General features: G+C 43.6%; 1 pseudogene; it reads left to right on the top strand.

Moving 5' to 3' along the window:
- The first annotated feature begins 1,013 nt into the window (after positions 1-1,013).
- On the top strand, positions 1,014-1,131 carry LOC126254092 (5S ribosomal RNA; annotated as a pseudogene).
- The last annotated feature ends 12,951 nt before the right edge of the window (positions 1,132-14,082 follow it).

Here is a 14,082-nt window from a genome sequence, read left to right as displayed (position 1 = left end):
CCAGTCACCCCTGACTATTAAATTTTCGTCTCCCTTCACTACCTGAATAATTTCTTTTATCCCATCATACATTTCATCAATTTCTTCATCATCTGCAGAGCTAGTTGGCATATAATCTTGTACTACTGTAGTAGGCATGGGCTTTGTGTCTATCTTGGCCACAATAATGCGTTCACTATGCTGTTTGTAGTAGCTAACCCGCACTCCTATTTTTTATTCATTATTAAACCTACTCCTGCATTACCCCTATTTGATTTTGTATTTATAACCCTGTAATCACCTGACCAAAAGTCTTGTTCCTCCTGCCACCGAACTTCACTAATTCCCACTATATCTAACTTTAACCTGTCCATTTCCCTTTTTAAATTTTCTAACCTACCTGCCCGATTAAGGGATCTGACATTCCACGCTTCGATCCGTAGAATGCCAGTTTTCTTTCTCCTGATAACGACGTCCACATGAGTAGTCCCCGCCCGGAGATCAGAATGGGGGACTATTTTACCTCCGGAATATTTTACCCAAGAGGACGCCATCATCAATTAACCATACAGTAAAGCTGCATGCCCTCGGGAAAAATTACGGCTGTAGTTTCCCATTGCTTTCAGCCGTTCGCAGTACCAGCACAGCAAGGCCGTTTTGGTTAATGTTACAAGGCCAGATCAGTCAATCATCCAGACTGTTGCCCCTGCAACTACTGAAAAGGCTGCTGCCCCTCTTCAGGAACCACATGTTTGTCTGGCCTCTCAACAGATACCCCTCCGTTGTGGTTGTACCTACGGTACAGCCATCTGTATGGCTGAGGCACGCAAGCCTCCCCACCAACGGCAAGGTCCATGGTTCATGGGGGAAGAAAACCTATGGTATGATAACTAAATGGATCATGTTTGCTGTACAGAAACAAACATTTTCCGTCGGCTTCCATCAGTGAATGCTGTCTGTTACTGGTTGATCCCAATACACTTTTTCAGTAATTTTTAGACTTGTAGCAGTTTGCTTAGGCTAGACTAGTTTTTGCCAACGGCCTTGCGGCAGTGGTAGCACCGGTTCCCGCCAGATCACCGAAGTTAAGCGCTGTCTGGCTAGGCTAGCACTTGGATGGGTGACCATCCGGTCTGCCGAGCGCTGTTGGCAAGCGGGTTGCACTCAGCCCTTGAGAGGCTTACTGAGGAGCTACGTGACTGAGAAGTAGCGGCTCCGGTCTCGTAAACTGACATAAGGCCGGTGTGCTGACCACATGCCCCTCCACCATATCCGCTTCCAGTGACGCCTGTTGGCTGAGGATGACACGGCGGCCGGTCGGCACCGTTGGGGCTTCCAATGCTTGTTGAGACGGAGAGAGACTAGTTTTTGTGGAGAGTGTAGGCTGTATATTTTTTGGATTACTTTTAAGATTTACTGTCCTTGTCATTTTTATGGTGACAGTTGTATATACAACGATCTGCTGAGATATGGTGCTGCATTCCAGTTTACACTAATCAGCCAAAAGTTTACAACCGCACCCTACCTCGAAAATCAACTGCGCTTGTTAGCATTGCGCGGACGTGGCACTGTAAGGCAAATCCGAGGTGATAACTATTAAATTTCAAGTTTCAAAACGCTGTTTGAAAATAATCCCTACTGAGAGTAACCAATTTTCAACGGAATATTAGTGAAGGAGGAGAAAAGTCATAGAAACAAAAGTATTTAACGAATGTTTAACCACCAGATGGCGTTTTAGGCGGCGAATATGAAAAAAAACTGCCCTGCGACACACGCCTTTTCCTTAGTTTGCGCCCGAAACGATCGACGTGACTGTCTCAATGCCGGAACGCGCGCTGCTAGTAAAGCTCCTTTTCAAGTACCCTGACTGTGCGACAGTAGCTCTGCAGAAGTACCGGACAGTCAAGGCTGCGAAAAAGCGTGTTGGTCCAATGTCTGCCAAGGGTCTGGAGAAAATGACTACGAAATTCGGAAAGACAGGTTCGTCTGAAGTGCAGTGTGGCAGAGGGAGCAACGCGATTGATTCGACGTCAGTAGAAGATGTGGCCACAACGTTACAAGAGGGGTCGAGCGGTGGTGTGCAGACATGGAGTGCATGGGGATTACCCGAACTTCGGACACGCCTTTGAGCAGGCTGCACAAAATTCTACGAATTTTCTATAAAATTACCCATGTTCAGGACTTATTTCATGCTGATCTGCCAGTAAGACGAACGTCTGCTCTAGTTGTTCCCGTGGAATAGGATAATGAATGGCCATGTAACATTCTGTGTGTAGACGAAGCCCATTTCGATCTCCAGCGACGTATCAGTACACAGAACTGCAGAAATGGACAACGGATAATCTGCTCGCACAACTGGTATTAATTCATTCTGCAACGGTAGCTGTGTGGTGCGGGTTGGTGGCATCGTTTATCGTAGGGCTACATTTTTTCGATGAGATGGGTCCTGTGGAACGTGTTACCGTACCGTCACTGGTAAACACTATGAGAGCCTTTCGTCTGCCGCTGTTATTCCAAGCCTTCAACACCGTGGATGTGTGGGTAGGACATTTTTGTGCGCATTGAACAGCCAGAGGCATTTTGGAAATGCTCGAACTGTCAAGCCATTGAGATCATGTGATCTTAACCCGTGTGGCTTCTGGCTGCCAGGTTATCTGAAAGATTCTTTGTTCTGTACTCCGACTTCAAACGTAGCTGGGTTGATGGTATGCAGTGCGCAATGCACTGTGAACGTCACTTCCGGGAAACTGTTTCTCGATTTCAGCTTGTGAGAGAAAATCGTGGACAACGTACTGTACCGGAAACGTCTTGCGCCAGGTTCATGATAGTCAAAACGAAGGTCACTGATGCTTTTTTATGCAATTTTTGGCCTCCGAACAACTGAAAAGCGATGTCATTGTTGCTTTTTATGCAGTTTTTTGCCTCTGGACATCTATAAACCAATTTCCCCCATCCGATGTGCTCCGAATTTGCTGTGTCTCAACTGTCAATGTAAACTTGTGCACACTGCACAGTATGGCTAGCACACGTGCAGCTTACACTACAGGCATCGTACTGTGATTCATCTGTCATTCTTAGCGAAATCCTTATACGATATGACACTTACAGCGCCATCTAGCAGTAAAATTTTTGTTAATTTCTCTTCTTTCCATAACGTTTCCCCCTTCTCCGATAATATTACGTTCAAGTATGACGTCGATCGAGCAGTTGTTCTTTTTCTACAGAGTTTAGAAACTGATTCTTTTACTATAATCAGCCAGTGTGAGAACAGAGCTCAGACGAATGGAGAATTATTCCAACTAGGAGACGAACCCCAGACAAGGAAATCCACTTTGATAAAGGCAGACCGTAACTGCCCAGTGCACGAGAACGAGCACCTCGTAAACGGCGAAGATGGTAGACAGTTCACGTGCTAGTGCTGTGAGCATCTATCGAAAGTGTTTGAAGAACGGGAAACACAGGTGAGCGACAAGGTGCTGGATGCCAGCGCCTCAGAGCACAACGTAGAGATCAAAGTCTTCCCCGCACTGTAAACCAGGGTAAACGTAGATTTGCGGTAGATCTGACGGCAGTGTACAATTCTAGTGCAGGCACGAGTGTTTCGGAGTACGCAGTCGAGTGCACATTGTTGGACATGGGGCTCAGTGGCACACGAACCCCGTGTCTTCCCTTGTTGTCCAAAGTACACTGTCGATTACGACTCCAGTGGTCCCGGGATCATCGAGATTGGGCAGTGGACGCAGGCCGTTGGGAGTATTATTATGATATGGCGATCATTCAACTGGATTTCGCCGGCCGGAGTGGCCGAGCGGTTCTAGGCGATTCAGTCTGGAACCGCGCGACCGCTACGGTCGCAGGTTCGAATCCTGCTTCGGGCATGGATGTGTTGATGTCCTTAGGTTAGTTAGGTTTAAGTAGTTCTAAGTTCTAGGGGACTGATGACTTCAGATGTTGAGTCCCATAGTGCTCAGAGCCATTTGAACCATTTGAACAGGATTTCGAGAGGGCACCTTCCGGGAAGAGTCGGACAACATGATACTTCCTCCAACATACATCTCGCGAAATGGCCACGACAAGGTAATTCGAGAAATTAGAGTTAATACAGAGGCTTTCCGACAATCACTCTTCCCACGCGCCATTCGGTAGTGGAACAGGGCAGGAGGGATCAGTTAGTTGTATCAGATGTAGCCTCCGCCACACTTCATTTGGTGGCTTACGGAGTATGATGTAGTTGTAGATGTATTTCCGTTTGACGGGTGGTGTAATCACCGTGACACGTGTGGATTTATTGGGGACTACCTGCGTCCCTTCATGCTTGACGGTGTCTTCTAGCAGGACAAACTGTTCGTCCAACAAGGCCAGAATCGTGCTACAGTGATTGGAGTACGCGGCCGCCAAATACATCGCACTTCTCTGGGCGGCCCGCTGCTTCCATCGCTGGCCATCTTCACACGCACGCTCCCTTACGTGGCCGAGATATACATCGCTGGCCGCACTTCTCCGGGCGGCTCGCGGCTACCATCGCTGGCCGCCTTCAGCAGGTTTGTCAGCACACAGCAATTGGCTACGCCAGGAAACATTGCGATTGGTTTTCCCTGGAAAACAGCGACCCCAGCCGACGGCTCCATTAACCAGCAAGCCTTATATAAACCCGACCGCCGCCGCAAACGACAGTTCTCATCGGGAAGTGCAGTACGCCGTGTTCCAGCTGCTTGTGGATGACTCGCCGCACCACTCGAGGTTACCTGGCTGCTCGGCGGAAAATCTTGCGACTTCACTTGGAGAGACTGAACTTCACTGGACTTGGGAATAATTACGGGACGTGCACCCCTCCATGCACATTCGGACATTGGTGTAACCAAACTTTAATTCTGCATTACTTCTGAGTGTGAGCCTGGGTAGACGCTTGGCTAGCATAATTGTTTAAAAGTGATTTGTGATTTAATAAACCAGACTGAAGAGGTTATTGTGTTATTCCTGGTTATAACCTATATATGTGTGTGTCTGTGTGTGTGTGTGTGTGTGTGTGTGTGTGTGTGTGTGTGTGTATGGAAACAAGTGTTACTCCCCACGTTGCGCGGAACACGTTTCAAATGTAACTCTCACATACAAACACACACACACACACAGACAGACAGACAGACAGACAGACACACACACACACACACACACACACACACACACACACACACACACACAAACATCACCAACACTATAGGGTAAGGTTGCTCACGTAGTACCTCTTCAGATAGAATTAATGCATTTGGTAGGGTAATTTAAATAACACATTTTTTGCGTTAACTGAAACTTAATTTTTTAATCTATCAAACGGCTTACACACAAAAACAAAAAACTTTTCTTAAAATGAATTTCCAGCCATTTTCAAATCTGTACCTTCGGTACGAATAAGGTGCCTGCTTTCCTAATCCAGCCCTTATAACCTCAAGATAACAAGTCAAAAATGTTCAAATGGCTCTAAGCACTATGGGACGTAACATCTGAGGTCATCAGTCCCATAGAACTACTTGAACCTAAGGACATCACACACATCCTTGCCCGAGTCTGGATTCGAACCTACGACCGTAGCAGCAGCACGGTTCCGGACTGAAGCGCCTAGAACCACCCGGCCACAGCGACCGCCGATAACAAGTCAGCGAGACATAATAAGTACATGGAATAATGTAACAAAACGTCACAATAATAAATTACAGAATATAAACTTAACGCTATTTCCAAAAATACACGTGATGAGAATACACATGTGAAACAAAACATAAATTCTTAATAAATTAAATTGCTTAAATTGGCATATGGAAAATCTGTTGGTTTGCACACACATATCACAAACAGATTTCTTAATTTTACAACTGCACTGCCTCTACATTTTTAGTGTGTGTGCTATATCCATGCAGTGAAAGAAAATTTGTTCCAGATAGTTTTTTTCTTCTTTTTTACGTTTCATGAAATATTCTAGGCTTCGGAAAAATAGTTCTGATATCATCCATCCATGTTAGAAGCATCCGGAGCTGTGTTTGGTTCAGCTCCCTTTTTTAAGACATCATTCATTCTGGTCTGCTTAAATATAAACGTCGGAGGTGTGCATTCGTCTGCTGCAATCACTGTACGTACACATGTCGTTGTAAGATCCCTTTCTCCACTTCTGATGAAGCGCACCTGGTATTTGCTTCTTCGGGAAATTGGTTTAGACGGTTTTTGAATTGTCGATAAAGGGGTTTCATCCACGTTAAATATCTGGTCATCAGTACACTAATGCTCACTTAGTATTTTCTCTTATTTATCAAAGAACTCATTAAGAAGCTTTTTATTAATCCCCTTCCTTTCTGCCATTGGTGTTGCTTCGAGACCTCGGAAGGACAAAGTGGGACGACTTTTCATAAATCTATAGTACCATTGTTTTTTATTGAAGCGAAGCGATAGACGATAGTTCTCACTACGTTGGTAGGTAAGTTTCCTTAATTCAGTAAAAGTCACTCCGAAAAAAACTAGACTCTAAATTAATTCTATGCAGTGCCATTTCTTCTTCCACTTCTGCTATCTATCATTAGGTCTTCCAGATTTTGATATTTTATGTAAACCTTTTAAATAACGATGCAGTGTACGCTTTGATGTATTATATCTTCTACATGCTTCATTAAATCGAGTTTCACCATTCCGATGTTTCAGCAAAGCTTCGTCCATATTCTCTTGCTTCCACTTACTGTAATGTCTCTTCGTCATACTGGTAACTGAAACAAATAATTTTTAGTTGGTATGTAATTTCTATCACACCTATGTCTACCAGTACGATTAATGAATTCTCCACAGGTACGACTTAGGCAATAAGAACTCTGCTGTTTTGTACCACATCTACAGGCATAACCTCGAAGTTTTATACCGTTTGATTACACTTAAATGAATAGCAGAGTACCACGAAAATAGTCGTGATACAAAACAAATACTCCATCATCTTATTCTTCTCTGAAATTGCTTAAAAGTGAGCGAGGGAGCACGAAAAAGACAAAAAAACTTGCTTTTTATATTAATCTTCTGTCACGACAGCCATCGGGGCGATCATTTGTTTTTTTCTTACTCGCACGATTATTCAATTCAGTTTTATAACATTCGCTGTCCGTATTAACGTGCGATCAGATATTACTGGAGTACAACTCAGGCTGTGGACAACTAACGTAACTTTACCCTACATTTGAAAATGGTCATAGGCTGAAATGGCAAGTAGCGTGAAATCTATACATGGCGCAACAAAGACCGTTGCACAAAAAACTGACAGCCTGCGATGGTTTTTGAAATTGTTTCATCATTTGGAACTTAAACTGAGGCTGTGGCCCAATATATGAAGACACTATCAGAAGAGATTGTTTAAATAATGGATCAAGCACATTGGCTATATGACGACAATTCGAAACGATATGACATAGATTTGCAGACACAAACACAAGAACGATCTACATCAGGAGAGGTGTGCTACCTTGAAATAATTATCACAGACGTTAGTCTGCATACTACCAGTGCTGTACGTCGGTAACCACGTCTGCAAAGGGCGACTATTTCTTACATTTGGACGCAGGAAATATCACAAGTAACTGCGAAAAAACATGTCCAATAAGCATCGGTCTGTAAATAAGCAGTCTGCGAGATAACTGCGGCCGGCGGGAGTGGCTGTGCGGTTCTAGGCGCTACAGTCTGGAACCGAGCGACCGCTAGGGTCGCAGGTTCGAATCCTGCCTCGGGCATGGATGTGTGTGATGACCTTAGGTTGGTTAGGTTTAATTAGTTCTAAGTTCTAGGAGACTGATGACCTCAGAAGTTAAGTCGTATAGTGCTCAGAGCCATTTGAACCATCAGTCCCTAACCTTACACACTACTTAACCTAAATTATCCTAAGGACAAACCTCACACACCCATGCCGGAGGGGGGACTCGAGCCTCCGCCGGGACCCAGTTTTACACATGCAACTGTTGAGCAGCTGGCCGCCCAGACGAATCAAGAGGCTACCAACATAACAGTGTTCCCTGAACGACCGTTCAACGAACGCTGCTGCCTATGGGTCTCCGCTTCAGGCGCCTGGTTCATGCACTCATGCTGACTGCTGTTCATAGGAGACAAAGCATGGAATTAGCACTCCTGTACGGCCACTGAGTAACGACAAGTGGCCTTTTCAGATGAGTCATGTTTTGTTCCATCAGACAAATGGCCACTGGTGTGTACGAAGTGAAACGCCTGAAAGCAAACACCCTACAACCAGGATGGAGCGTTATGGTCTGGGGATGTTTTCGTGGCGTTCCCTGGGTGATTTCGTCATTCTAGCAGGCACAGGGGATCACTACAAGTATGCATCTATCCTTGGGAGCCAACGGCCTCGCCGCTGTGGTAACACCGGTTCCCGTCAGATCACCGAAGTTAGCTCTTGGATGGTTGACCGTCAGGTCTGCCGAGCGCTGTTGGCAAGCGTGGTGAGGCCAATTGAGGAGCTACTTGATGGGGAAGTAGCGGTTCTGGTCCTGAAAACTGAGAAGAGTTGAGACTATATGCCCCTCCATATCCGCATCCAGTGACGCCTGTGGGCTGAGGATGACACAACGGTCGATAGGTATCGTTGCGTCTTTAAGGCCTGTTAGCACAAAGCTTAGTTTATATAGTCTATTGTCAGGGACTATTCCACTCCTACTCGCAGCACTTTGCAGTGTGTCACACAGCTCGAAGTGTATGTGCATTGTTCGAAGAGCTCCAAGATGAGTTTATCGTACACTCCCGACTTGCAAACTCACCGGATTTAATCTCAATCGATAATGTGTGGGGCCACTTCGATCGAACTGTTCGCACCATGGGTCCACAATCGTGAAACCTAGCGCAGCTAACCACGATATTGGAGTCGACATTGCTCTATAACCTTTTCCGCATCTTCCAGACCCTCACCGACCCTGTGCCTCTACGTTCACGCTGGAAAATATGGTTCTTCTGGCTTTAGGCAGGTGGACACATTAATATGACTGGGTAGTGTATAACTCATGCTTAAGGAAATAATGTTTTTTGTCTGTACAAGCCACTTTGGAAAGTATTGGGTAGCTCAAGCTGTTTTCGACATTGCGTTTGATTCTCGGGTTGACGAAATATCCCACTGCATTAGCTTACTGACTACGCATTTCGCAAGTCCCCACTTGTCATGGCTTGTCGAGTCGGTGAAATATGAAACTGTACCTGCGCACACGCGCAGACGTTAGCGGACACGCTCTGATCCTATGGTGCAATTCCTTGCAGCCTCTTGGTTGTGCAGGTGATGTGCTTAGCACTGTTCCTGCGTTTCCTGGCCAAAGAAATTGGTACACGTGCCTAATATCGTGTAAGGCCCTGCAACACGACGTACCATAGACTCGACTAATGTCTTAAGTAGTGATGGAGGTAACTGACACCAAGAATCCTGCAGTGCTGTCCACATATACCTAAGAATACGAGGTGGTGGAGATCTCTTCTGATCAGCACGTTGCAATGCAATCCAGATATGCTCAAAAATGTTCATATCTAGGGAATTTGGTAGCCAGTGGACGTGTTTAAACTCAAATGGTTTTCTTGGAGCCACTCTCTAGCAATTCTGGTGGGGGGGGGTCGCATTGTCCTGCTGGAATTGCCCAAGTCCATCGGAATTCACAATGAACACGAATCGATGCAGGTGATCATACCATATGCTTATGTACGTGTCACGTGTCAGAGTCATATCTAGACGTATCGGGACGCCCATATCACTCCAACTTCATACGCCCCTCATCATTACAGAGCCTCCTCCGGACTGAACTGTCCCCTGCTGACAGGCAGAGTCCATGGATACATGAGGTTGTCTCCGTACTCGTAAATGTCCATCAGCTCGATATAATTTGAAACGAGACTCGTCCGACCAGGCAACTTGTTTCCTGTCATCAACAGTCCAATGTCGGTGTTGACGGGACCAGGTAAGGCGAAAAGATTTGTGTCGTGCACTCATCAAGGGTACACGAGTGGGCCTTCCGGTTCTAAAGCCCATGTCGATGATGTTTCGTTGTATGGTTAGCACTCTGACAATTGTTGATGGCCGTGCATTGAAATCTGCATCAATTTGCGAAAGGATTGCACTTCTGTCACGTTGAGCTATTCTCTTCACTCATCGTTGGTCCCATTCTTGCAGGATCTTTTTCCGGCCGCAGCGATGTTGGAGATTTGATGTTTTACAGGATACCTGTTTTTCACGGTACACTCGTGAAATGGTCTACGGGAAAATCTCCACTTCATCGCCACCTCGGAGAAGCTGTGTCCCATAGCTCATGCGCCGACTATAACACCACCTGCAAACTCTCATAAATCTCGATAACCTGCCATTGTAGCAGGGGTAACCGGTCTAACAACTGCTCCAGACACTTCTCGTCTTACATAGACGTCGCCAACCGCTATACCGTATTCTGCCTGTTTACGTAACTCTGTATTTCAATACGAGTGCCTATAACCAGTTTCTTTAGTGCTTCAGTGTACGTGAGAATTTCTCCAAGTGATGGAAGTTCAACTTATATCTCTATTTAGAATTTTGTATTTTTTACCTATTGATTACTTCTTGCAACTCGGGCATACGTTCTTTACTCATTGTTCCAGAATTTGTACAGGCTGTCGCCTACCAGGTCGGAGCAGTAATCGAAGAAATGTACTCGTTTCGTCAAAAGAGCCCATCGTGAAGATAATTCAACGTAGGGGGCAACATTCCAAAAAAAATGTGTCTGCCCCCTACATCAAGAACCTTTCATCTTTCATTTAATGATTTTCTTCCTGAAACATTCCTGCCTATGAAGCTTGTTCACAACTCCTCTTCGGATCTTCTCATTTCTACTGCAGGTGTTTGTTACACATGTTTTTGTTGCAGAAATTACCATTTCTATGAAAGCAACTAGTTGGTCTTTCCTAAAGTATGCTATTTGTCATTCAGTGTTGTAGAATCTGCAAGCAACTGGAAACAGAACAGTGACTTTGGGAAACACAACCGACTAATGATCGGGAAACAGAATATCTGCAGTTGTTGAAGCACTGCAGCAACTAATACCCGATTGATGACGAAGAAGAATAAGAACTAGAGAGCCAATGGAGAAGTCTCTTGATAGGCAGAACATCTTGAACAACGTCGTTGAGATTTTGAGACAAGTAATACCGTCGTATTTGTGTCAAGTTAGCAATAATGAGTGAACTAGCAGCAAAACATATAAAATTAGGCAATGCTGAGTGGGTTTCTGTTGACTCTGCATTTAGAAGTTGAGTATGCACAGGTCTGGTAGATAACAGCGTTAGGTTTAAATGGCGTAGACATTTTTTGAATGTGTATTTCCAAGTTTTGGAGAACAGAGTTAATCTAGTTAACCGAACTATTAAAATCAGTTTTTCGCTAGTATGCAGGTTTCCCTTGCCCAAGTCCGGTGAATAAAATAAAATATTCCTCAGTACGAAGAATGCAAGTTTAATGTCATCTGAAATTTTGGAGACTGGTACTCTACTAATATTACTGATGAGCTGTTAAATAAACTTAAGAAACTTGAGACTTATAAGGAGAAAGAGACCAGCTGACTGTTGAAGGAAATAGTTCAACGGAGTGTTAAGTTTTAGGTTACAGAAAATAAATGACGGACAATGCATATTTTAAGTGCTCAGTTCTAACAGGTTTATAACCTGTAAATAAGAATGCAAAATGTGAATCTTAGTAATGGCCACATCTACAGGAATTAAACTTTACCAACATATCATTTCCTTCGAAAAAGAGAACAAAGACATCTTTTCTAAACTCTATGTCATCCAGTTTTCTGGTTATGAATGGGTGACAGTGGAAGACAAGGAGGATAAGGAAGAATTCCTGATTGTACTGTTAAATATCACAAAGCACTATCCTGAGAAATATCTAAATCTATTACTGTCGTAGGTTGCTAATAGAGGTATATGCCATTTCTGTTAGATAAAAAAAGCTTTCAGTGCTAGCGTGTAGTAATGTTACTTCTTCTCATTAGTTACAAGAGCGATATCTGTATTAATTTTACTTTAAAAAAATATGACTCCCCTCTGTCGACTGCATATAGTTTATACCTGTCAACTGTACCATTCCCAAAGAGGCGAAATAGTTCATAAAATTCGATTCGCATAACAAACGGTTAAAGGTACCAGATATCGAATGCTTCTAGCAGCCAGGTTTTAGTAACATTTATGCACACAAACCGTATCATATATCTTTCTATGTGCAGTGTATTAATGGCAATGAATATTCGGAGTTTCAGCTTACGTTGGTGCAGTTCACAGGGATTGGTTTGAAAAATCACTGTTTCTGATCGCTCAGTAAATAAAAAGTTACTTGTTGAGAAACAAGTAAATATTATTAATGTAGTAGAGGAAGAGGCTCTTTCAACAGGAGGAATCTGTCAGAACTGCTAAGAATGCTTCAAGAAAACAGATGTGTAATAGAGCGATCGTTGTTAGTTTACAGACAGATTTCGTGGTGTCGCCCATGAAGGTTGCAATTTAAATTATAGATCTAATTTTCTGGTACGTGTCGTGTTTCACAATCTATCTGATTACAATCAGCATATTGTAATCATGAAAATTTGCAAACGGATGGAGAAAGTGACAAAATAATCTATACCATATTTCTGTGACTGCAGTAAAGATGGAAAACTACAAAACATTTAATAAATCTATCGTGTTGGGTTATCGTAGAAACATAAAATTTCGGTTTATAGATTTCTTCAACTTTAGGACGAGCTCTCTGGAAAAATGTGTCTCATATTTAAAGCCTGAAAATAGCAAGAACATGCTTCCCCGGTATTAAACAGTTTAATTTTCTCAATAAGAAAGACCTCAAAAAAAATGGTTCAAATGGCTCTGAGCACTATGGGACTCAACTGCTGTGGTCATAAGTCCCCTAGAACTTAGAACTACTTAAACCTAACTAACCTAAGGGCAGCACACAACACCCAGCCATCACGAGGCAGAGAAAATCCCTGACCCCGCCGGGAATCGAACCCGGGAACCCGGGCGTGGGAAGCTACCGCACGACCACGGGATGCGGGCAAGAAAGACCTCTTTCCTTATAGGCATAACTGATGAATCTGTTTTGTTGTAGAAACGGCCTCCATCGATTGAGGGGTTCAAGAGCTTGTTGACAAGTAGGACAGAAATCAAAGAACGGGAATATCGCAGAACATGCAAATTGTCGAGTTTATTTAAACGCAAGCTCTTAGAAGATTACTCTCATTCACATTTGAAAACTGACGTCTCACATTAGATCTATGTGTATGAACTAAATCTGGTCTGTTATATGACCTCACCTAGCCTGGCGCGCGACGCCTTTCCTAAAAACCATTAAAGTAAATAGCAATTTATCATGGAAATGGAACAATTACAGTTTGCTGAAAGTGGTGTCAGAGGTGGTATTGTTCATTGCTAATACACACCTGCAGTTCCAGAAAATAGGTTTATGGCTAACATTGATGAAAACTAGGATGGGGAGTCTTCTTTATTTATTTATTCGATTAATCCTGTTGGACGCTACTATAAATCAACTTTGATTTTGCTTCTTTGTATTTAATTCTCGTTGCTCCCAGACTTCCTTCATCCTTTGAGAGTGTCGTTCCTTTTCTCCGTGGGTCCACTTTCTTCCTTTCACAGACCTCATATGTTCCTGAAATCCCAGTTTATGCGTTGCTTCTCTAAAAAGCATGTTGTTCTCTGTTATGTCCATTCTAATTCCTGTTTTTCTTATCTTTGTCAATTTCTGTGAACCATGTGGGTATCGATTTGTAGCTGTTTAGTAAATTGAATATCTGCTTGGTTTATCCATTCGGCATATGTGGCCAATAAAACTGTAGTCTTCTTTTCCCCATTACATCATTTAACTTTACATTTAAAATAGAGCTCTCTGTTTGACCTTAATTTGTATTCAACAGTAATATCACTCCTTGGTCCCAGTATTTTCCTTACAATTCTTCTTTCAACTTTTTCCAGTTTTTCAAGATCCCCAACTCTTACTAGTTTAAGTGTTTCTGCTGTGTACTGTATTTCAAGGCTTACCAGTGGTTGATGTTACCTTAGTTTTGT

This window comes from Schistocerca nitens, chromosome 4 (genome assembly GCF_023898315.1).
Source record: "Schistocerca nitens isolate TAMUIC-IGC-003100 chromosome 4, iqSchNite1.1, whole genome shotgun sequence".
Lineage (NCBI taxonomy): Eukaryota > Metazoa > Arthropoda > Insecta > Orthoptera > Acrididae > Schistocerca > Schistocerca nitens.
The sequence above is the reverse complement of the archived record's forward strand: the minus strand, read 5'-3'. Positions and strand labels throughout refer to the sequence as shown.